The sequence below is a fragment of the Pan troglodytes genome, chromosome 23, assembly GCF_028858775.2.
Source record: "Pan troglodytes isolate AG18354 chromosome 23, NHGRI_mPanTro3-v2.0_pri, whole genome shotgun sequence".
NCBI classification, from domain to species: Eukaryota; Metazoa; Chordata; class Mammalia; order Primates; family Hominidae; genus Pan; species Pan troglodytes.
The window spans coordinates 51,620,666-51,630,576 of NC_086016.1; positions in this window are offsets into that span (position 1 = coordinate 51,620,666).

The following is a 9,911-nucleotide window of genomic DNA, read 5'->3' on the forward strand; positions in this document are numbered from 1 at the left end:
TTGTTAAGGTTGACTTGGTGGCTAAAGGCAATCTATTTTTTGGAATATTCAACTGATAGGACAAAATGTGATTTTTTTTTCTTGTTGAAGAACATAAATTATGTTGTATTATTTATTGTTTGTGTCCTCTATATTCTTTTTTATGTATTTTCTGCTTGGGGTTCCAAGAGATGTATGCAGACAGCCCACTCTGCTTCTGTTTTTGTTCACACTATTCTGGATTTTCTGGTAGTTTTTGCTCCATACATTTAGTGGGTGTCCTGTTTGTTACTTAGCAGTTTTTGTCAATTTAATTAAATTTCTTATCAACTGGACAATTTTTCATTATGTAATCATCTACTTTCCCCTTGACTGCTTTTAAGTCTATATTCTTCCTTGAATGAAGTTAAAATTGCCACTAATTTATATTTGACCTTCCTCTGCTACTTAGTTTCAGGTGTTTCCTATAAGCCATGGAGCTGACTTTTGTCTTCTAAATGAATCAGTGATTCTTTCACTGAAAGGGGAATTTATTCTGTTCTCATTAAGACCTCGTCCATATTCTTCATTTTCTTTTCTCTTATTTGTTTTAAACTCTACTTTTTTGGTACCATCTTTTTTCCTCTCCTCTTTTCTGATGCTTTGCCAAGTTCCTGTGTGCTGTGTCTGTTTCTTTCAAATGTGGGAGTCCTACTGAGTTCTTACAGCTCACTGGAGGTTCCTATACCTTCCTGACCCGCAGGCATGGCAGGGGACATCAGCATTCCTGTATGATTCCTCATCCTCTCCTAGTGAGCATACCTGGGCTGGCCTGCTGAACCGGCTCACCTCGGCCACCCAGCCCAGGCCAATCCAGTTCTGTCGACTCTCAGCCGACCCAGACGAATGACAGAGCCCGGCTTAGGGCAGGGAACTGCCAGCCAACCCCCACCAAAATCGCAGACCCACAGTCCTGAGCTGAGCCCAGTGTCCACTATGTCTTGTCCCTGAGGTGTTGGGGTCTTTGTCATGTGCCGAGTTCATGGTGACCAATGACAGATACACCGTCTGCTCAGGTCACCACGCGCCAAACCCCCAACACAACAGCCCCCATGTTCCTCAGACATTTCCCCCAGACATCAAAGAACTTACTGGAAAAATAAGTTTTATAGTTTTGTTCATAAAAGAAATCAGAGAGAAATGCTTTATTTCTAGTCTGCACACAGAAAATTAAATGAAATATAAATTCTTAATCACATGCCCAGTAAAGAGAAAGAAACTTCGCTGTAGGCACTAAATCGGCTTTGACATTTACAACTTCATTAAACAATGAAAAAAAGTCACAGCTTTTGTAACTTGTAAAATATGACAGCAGTGGGATCTAGCCCCAAATTTAAGCGATATTTAGACATTGCAAGAATATGAGATTGAGGCTTAAGGGGCTTATCTCAGACCCAGAAAGTTGGCAAACTTTTATATTTATTGAATATTCATTTGAATGAATGATGACACTTTATTCTAGGCATGACAAGGAAGATTTCAGATAAAGATTATGCCGGACGCGAAGTCCCCCCATGGGGCCACATGACTGTCTGCTTTCCAGAAAAGACATTAGTGCTCCTTGGAGGTTAAAATGGGTGCAAGTTTATCAACCTTCAAACAACAGCTTCTAAACCACATGCCCTCTGCAGGCTCACAGACAACGATTCTCCAAGAAAACTGCCTGGCAGTTGACCGCGGCATCGGTGGTGACCGTTCAGGTGTGCCAAGGACAGGCTGGTTTGTCCTCATCGTCCTGAGCACTCTGGCCAGGGCCATGAACAGGCAGGTTCCACAGATCCCCAGGCCCAGCCAAAGCAGCACCCTGGTCTGCAGGTGGCACCTCTGCCTCAGGCCAGGCTCCAGAAAGCCAGATGGAAGTCAGGGCTGCTTAGACACACACCCCATGCCTGGAGACAGAGAACCGGAAGGTGCCCCCCGACCTGCTTATCAGGAAAAGAAGCAGAATCTATGGACACCTGTGGGCCTCACTGGGGGGACTGGCGAGGAGCAAGTGTGATATCTGTGCCGTGGGTCCAGACGCCCTCCCACCGTGATATCTGCGCCGTGGGTACAGATGCCCTCCCACCGTGATATCTGCACCGTGGGTACAGATGCCCTCCCACCGTGATATCTGCACCGTGGGTACAGACGCCCTCCCACCGTGATATCTGTGCCGTGGGTCCAGACGCCCTCCCACCGTGATATCTGCGCCGTGGGTACAGATGCCCTCCCACCGTGATATCCGCACCGTGGGTACAGACGCCCTCCCACCGTGATATCCACGCCATGGGTACAGACGCCCTCCCACTGTGATATCTGCGCCGTGGGTCCAGACGCCCTCCCACCGTGATATCTGCGCCGTGGGTCCAGACGCCCTCCCACCGTGATATCTGCACCGTGGGTACAGACGCCCTCCCACCGTGATATCTGCGCCGTGGGTACAGACGCCCTCCCACCGTGATATCTGCGCCGTGGGTACAGACGCCCTCCCACCGTGATATCTGCGCCGTGGGTCCAGACGCCCTCCCACCGTGATATCTGCGCCGTGGGTCCAGACGCCCTCCCACCGTGATATCTGCACCGTGGGTACAGACGCCCTCCCACCGTGATATCTGCGCCGTGGGTACAGACGCCCTCCCACCGTGATATCTGCACCGTGGGTACAGACGCCCTCCCACCGTGATATCTGCGCCGTGGGTCCAGACGCCCTCCCACCGTGATATCTGCACCGTGGGTACAGACGCCCTCCCACCGTGATATCTGCGCCGTGGGTACAGACGCCCTCCCACCATGATATCCGCGCCGTGGGTACAGACGCCCTCCTACTGTGATATCCGCGCTGTGTGGCTACAGACGCCCTCCCACTGTGATATCTGAGTCATGGGTACAGACGCCCTCCTACTGTGATATTCGCACTGTGTGGGTACAGACGCCCTCCCACCGTGATATCTGCGCCGTGGGTACAGACGCCCTCCCACCGTGATATCTGCACCTGGGTACAGACGCCCTCCCACCGTGATATCTGCGCCGTGGGTACAGATGCCCTCCCACCGTGATATCTGCACCGTGGGTACAGACGCCCTCCCACCATGATATCTGCGCCGTGGGTACAGACGCCCTCCTACTGTGATATCCGCGCTGTGTGGCTACAGACGCCCTCCTACTGTGATATCTGCGCCGTGGGTACAGACGCCCTCCCACTGTGATATCTGCGCTGTGTGGGTACAGACGCCCTCCCACCGTGATATCTGCACCGTGGGTACAGACGCCCTCCTACTGTGATATCCGCACTGTGTGGCTACAGACGCCCTCCTACTGTGATATCTGCGCCGTGGGTATAGACGCCCTCCCACTGTGATATCTGCGCTGTGTGGGTACAGATGCCCTCCCACCGTGATACCTGCGCCGTGGGTACAGACGCCCTCCCACCATGATATCTGCACTGTGGGTACAGATGCCCTCCCACTGTGATATCCGCACCTTGGGTACAGACACCCTCTGGCTCTGCTGGTGACTGGCAGCAGCCATTGCTTCCTTAAGGAACCCCGGGCCTGGTCTCATCGCTTCCCCAGGCCCATGGAGCCCTCCAAGGTCCTCGTTAGCTCACCCACTGCCTGGGCGTGACTCCCCACCTGCTGCCAAGCCAGAGGCCTGGGCCACCTCCACCTGACTCTGGGGTATCCTCAGCCTCATCCAGGGTCCAGCAGACCCCAGGCTTCAACCCCGGCTGCCACGGCCCCACTCCAGGTAGCTCAGCCTCTCTGCCCAGGTGGTCTTGTTGAACCAGCCTCATGTCACTATCTCTGTGCTGAAATGGGGTCCTGGTCACACTAACCTGGAACAAGAGGCCCACCTCATAACTGCCTAACAGGGTCTTGCATCCTGAGGCTGCTGCGAGGCTGTGGAAAGAAAGGGGATTGGTCTAGGTGGGCACTGCAGGCGGACTGGCCAGGCAGGAGAGCAGGCAGACCCCACTCGCCTGTCAGCGGGAGCTTCTGCTGGGGCCCTGACCTTCTCCCAGCCTTGCCCCGCTCCCGTCTCCCCCAGGCCCCCTTCCCTTCTTTATCTTCCCACAGCTGCATCCTGGATCCCGGCCAGGTCCGCCCTATATCTTGTGCTTCTTCTGGTACTTCCCTAAAGAGAGCAGCCCGGTCTTCTCCCAATTCCCATCCCCAGATCGCGGAAGAATCTATGATAACGACACCATGAAGGCCTCATTAACATGGAAATGAACAGCCAGACACCTGCGCCCCCCGCACAGCAGCTTCTTCACTGGGGACCTGGAGGAGGCCCTGGAAGGTGGGGAGAAGCCAGAATCGCAGGCCCTGCTGGAAAGGCTGAGTGTGGGGGCTGCATGGACCTCAGGGCAGGCAGCCGTACCCTGGTGCTGGACGTGGTTGGAGCAGCCCAGCCTGGCTCAGCCCCAAGCGCTGGGTCTTTGGATCCCAAACCAAGAGTCCTATCCCCCCTTTCCCCGACTCCCAGACATCCATGGCCTGGGTCCCAACCCATAGACCGCCTGGACCCATGTGAACGGCGAGCCCGACGCCCATAGCGCAACTAAAACCTCAAGGAGGAGCCCGGCAGGCCCAGCCGCGGAGACCTCGAGCAAATCCGTCACTGCAGGTTTGAAAGGTGGATGCAGTGTTTGCTGCCGGCAGGATCAGCCCAGTTCCCAGGCCAGCAGCCAGAAGAAGGCAGCGCACGGGAGCTCACGGACAAGGCCCAGGACCGGTGTCCTGAGGGGCAGGGCCTGGGTAGGACAGGAGCGCCCTAACACCTCCCTGCCCGTTCCTTTGTGCCCCAGGAAACAGGGAAAGGAGGCCAGCACCATCCTGTCCAGCGCAGGCCAGAGGTGCCTGCAGAGATGTTTGGTTTTGCTTCCTCCATCGAGTCAGGGGTTGTGTTCCAGGCCCAGCTCCTCCAGGCTGCAACCAGGCCCTCCCACGAGCCAGGGGTCCTCCTTGCAGCTGCCTCTTCCCAGGCCTGGCCTCACCATCGTCTCTGCCGCCCAGGACTGGCTGCCCCTCTGGCCCCAGCTGGATGCCAGGAATGTGGTCCAGGTCTCCTTCCCATGGCTCTGGGATATCCAAGAAAGGGATCCCACCCAGGAAAGCCACTCAGTCCACCGGCCACTCCGTCCCACACAGGAACACTCCTCTCCAGTCCCTCCTGTCCGGGGCCTCTGAGACCAGGCAGCTCAGACGGGGGTTTGTGCCCAAAGTGAGCCGGGAGCCCCTTCTCTGTAGCAGCCCCAAGTGCTCCTGGCACCCCTTTGGAAGTGCTGGGGCCTGATGTGGCTCTCATGGCCTCCTGGGGCCATCCACACTCCAATCCCTCCCTCCCCTGAAGCCCTCCAGGGCCATCCACACTCCAATCCCTCCCTCCCCTGAAGCCCTCCAGGGCCATCCACACTCCAATCCCTCCCTCCCCTGAAGCCCTCCAGGGCCATCCACACTCCAATCCCTCCCTCCCCTGAAGCCCTCCCCAGCCATCTGCACTCCCATGCCTCCCTCCTCTGAAGCCCCTGGTGTTTTGGCCTTCACTCCCACAGGCTGTGCGGGTCCTCGCAGGGGGGTGAGCTGTGGTTTGGGGATGCTGCCCACAACCAAGCAGCCTTCCAGCTTCCGTCCCCTCCTTCCCGCCGTGAAGCAGCCAAGTCAGGCACTGCGCCCCGGCTTACTTTGAGGGCTGCACCCCCTCCAAGTGCGTTCTGCAAGTGCCGTGAAGGTGTAGCGCCGGGGTTCACATCAGGGGCTCACCTGGCCTGGACCCCAGGAGGCCCCCAAAGTACACTCAGACGGTTCTCCCCCAGGCTGAGGTCAGCCCCAGGTCCCCGGCCCTCCCGTGCCCGGCCCCATCTCTAAAACGCCTTGCTCAGGCCCCCAGGTGGGCACAGCCGGCCCTCCTCCTACCTCCCCATCTGCTCTTCCTCCATCTTTGCTGTTTCTTGACCGCCCCAGCTTCAGGGCCTTCAAGGAGCTGTCACCCTTCCCTGGAAATTCCCATGGCTGACGTCATAACCCTTTCAAGCCTTTACTCAAAGCCCGTGGCCCCCCAGCTGTACCCAGTGGCCCCTCCAGGCTCTGTTCCAAGGCGCCGACGAAATCTCCTAACCTGACTCCTGTGTGGGGTTTCCTCTTCTGTGCGGCCGGCTGCCCCGGAAGGAAGGTGGCCCACTGTGCACCTGGTGGCACCTGTCGCTTCCGGACTCCAGCAGGGTCCACAGGCGGGTTGGGAACTTGCCCGTGGATCCTCCGACTCGTGTGTATTTGGTTCCTGTCCAGGGCTCATCAGAGAGGCTGAGACCTCCACATGGGTTCCTGGGCCTGTACCGTCACCCACGCTCACCCACAGCCCTCGGAGATAACATCAAACTCTTAAATCTGGGAAGGTTTGTGCAAACAGCAGTGACCTCCAGAAGCCACTGTCAGTAACTAAGTGCCCACCTTTCCTGAGAGGCCGTCTCCTTGCGTAACGTGCCAGTGCAGTCCCGAGCTATTTTTAAGTCCGCCGGCAGAGGCCGAGTGATTGAATGTGTTATTATCCAATGATGGCTGGTGATCGTCAATTACTTAACCGAGAGAATCAAAGTACAAATTGCCGGGTTCACTCAATTACTGCTAAAATGGTATAAAAGCATTTTAATTGTAATCAGAACGTACTGTCTCCAGTGTAGATATTAAAGGGAATAGTGAGTCATAAATACAGTGACCCATTTATCTCCTTATCTGCTTACCAAACAGAAACATTACACCCGGCAAATGGATTCAAAAACCAGAACCAAGTTAATTAGGTTTACTGAATTCGTGGAACATCTAAATTGGATTCCATTCTGCTGTTTAGTTGAAGTTTATCTTAGCTTGGAGCTGGTTTTCCAGCTGAAGGAGTGTCAAGTAATGAACCTACTACAAAATTATTTTCTTAAAAAAATTATAGTAAAAGACCCATCCATCAGACTTATTTACCTTTTTTTTTCTTTTGCAGAGATGGTTTGAGAACGTCACTGATAATTTTTCCCTCAAGAGCCACACCTTATTCTCTTGTTACATCAGGGTCCTTTCTTCCCGCAGGGGCAGGAGGAAGGGGCTTGTCACTTGAGATCAGGGTTTTAGATTTAGTACAGGTTGGGTGTCCCTATTCCCAGGCCTGGGCTGCTGCCCTGGGAGGCCCGGGTTGGTGGGCTCCCTTTCTTTGTTTTTTTGAGACTGTGTCTCGCTCTGTTGCCCAGGAGGGAATGCAATGATGCAATCTCGGCTCACTGCAACCTCCGTCTCCCGGGTTCAAGCGATTCTCCTGCCTCAGCTTCCTGAATAGCTGGCATTACAGGCACCTGCCACCATGCCTGGCTAATTTTTGTATTTTTAGTAGAGATGGGGTTTCACCATGTTGGCCAGGCTGGTCTCTAACTCCTGACATCAGGTCATCCACCCGCCTCGGCCTCCCAAAGTGCTGGGATTACAGGCCTGAGCTACCACACCCGGTCTCAGTAGGTTCCTTTATTTCAGTTGTCTGAGGACTGTTTCTGGTTTTGCTCCTCAATATAGGGATCACAAGAGAGTCTACGCTGAGGACGTGGGGCACTAGTGAGAGCTAGTGGAGAGTAGGGCCAGGGACACCAGTGGCTTCCATGGTTATTGTTTGAGTTTGGCTGAACAGCCTGTGAGTATGGGCTGAGCTCCCTGGGCAGGGATGGACACAGTGGAGGCCCGAGCCTTCTCACTGCAGCTCAGCCAGCCCTGTAGGCTGGGGGGCCGTGCTCCCACCCCCACTTCCAATGCAGTTGGAGCAGAGAGCTCAGGTCTGACCTGAGACCTAGAAGCCAGAGACACCTTGACCTGTGTGCTTGGTTTCCATAGGCATGGAGGCCTATGGAAGCAGCTGTCCCGGGCCCAGGGCAGATGCAGAGAGGCAGAGCCGAAGGACCCAGCCCTGCCCTGGGGCGGTGCCATGGGAGAGGCAGGTAGGCAGGCAGCAAGAGCAGAGGCACAGGTGCAGTGGAAGTGCTGGACAGGGGTGCCCGGGGCCGCGCGGAAGGGCTGGGCAGGGGTGTCCGGGGCCATGCGGAAGGGCTGGGCAGGGGTGCCCGGGGCCGTGTGGAAGGGCTGGGCAGGGGTGCCCGGGGCCTCGTAGAAGGGCTAGACAGGGGTGCCTGGGGCCGTGTGGAAGGGCTGGGCAGGGGTGCCCGGGGCCGTGTGCAGCCTTGCTTCACCTGCAGGAGCACCTAGGATACAGATGATGGGCAGATACCCAGGGGTCTCCAGGCGGTGGGAGCGCACCCCAGCAGGCTGCAGGCCTGGGGTGCGGACAGGCCTGACCTGGAGACTCTGGGCCATAAGAAGCCCCCATCCACATGGGCAGGGGGAATCTGTCATTCTGAACAGTGAAACAAAGCACGGAGAGCCCACTCAAGTTCTCACTTCTAGAGAAGAGGCAGCCTCGCCTGTGTTCCCAGCTTCAGCCAGATATGCATGCGCTTGCAGAGGCTGGCACGCTCTGAGAGCCAAAGCCAGAGACGGGAAGTGGGAATCACTCCAAGGCTGGAGGGACACACAGAGCCATGAGGATGGCCAGAGGAGGACGGAGATCATACAGGGAGGTCCCGTCTAAGAGGTCGTGGGTAGGAACCTTCCGCAAGTGCGGGAGGAAAACCCTCTCCTGGGCCATCTAGGGCAGCCAGACACATCACACACAGAGGAATTCTACACTTCCCACAGGTCAAAGGCAGGCCATCTACAGAGCAGCATCCTGGAACTGACTGCAGGTGCTCACCAGCAACAGCGTGCTCACCCACAACAGGACGCAGAGACAACGCAGCCTTCACACCGGAGGAACCACCAGGGCGAGCCCCAAATTCTACACTGCTGGTAACACAGAGACACATTCGTGCAACAAATCAAGGCTCAGCAAACAAATGGTGGAGCCTCATCATAAATATCAAAAGGCATTGGTGATAAATAAGAACAAAAAATAACAACATCTGACAAAATAATTGATGAGAGAATCGTGGGTGCTGTGGGGACGGGTGAGTGTGGCCAGAAGTTAAATCACGCTAATTTCCGTCTCATCCAGGAGGAGGATAGAGACACTGAATGCTTTTGGATTTATTTTAAAAGATATGCTTAAAATGTAAGGGTAATAAATATGTCTTGTGTGTTCATACACAAATGTACACACATAAAATGCACCAAACTGACAGAGGGAAATAAACTGAAAATAACAAGGGTTAGCAATTATATAGTTCTCTGCAGTTTTATATGACACTTAACAGACATTAATTTATTTACTCTTCACCCAAATGCTATGGTAAGAAGTTATTATTATATCTGTCAAAATTGGAGTCATATCAACTTAGGAAAAATTTTAAAGTCTATTGTCAAACAATTAGAGAAGGCACAGCTCACAATCCGAGAAACTTTAAACCAAGTGTAAAAAGCATGTCTTATGGCAGTCACAGCCCAGTTAATAAAGCATAAAAAGGAACTAATCCAACTTTTTCATGATTAACTAGCATACTTCAACTTTTTTTTTTTTTTGAAAAGGAGTCTTGCTCTGTTGCCCAGGCTGGAGTGCAGTGGCACCATCTCGGCTCACTGCAACCTCCGCCTCCCAGGTTCAAGTGATTCTCCTGCCTCAGCCTCCTGAGTAGCTGGGATTACAGGCCTGTGCCACCACACCTGGCTAATTTTTGTATTTTTAGTAGAGACGGGGTTTCACTATGTAGGACGGGCTGGTCTCAAACTCCTCACCTCAGGTGATCCACCCACCTGGACCTCCCAAAGTGTTGGGATTACAGGCATGAGCCACCATGCCCGGCCCACTTTAACTTTTTTTTTTTTTTTTTTTTAGCACAAGTAGAGCTGTTTGAGCTGTTTTGTCGAAGGTTGATTCGTTTACTTTCACTGAATCAC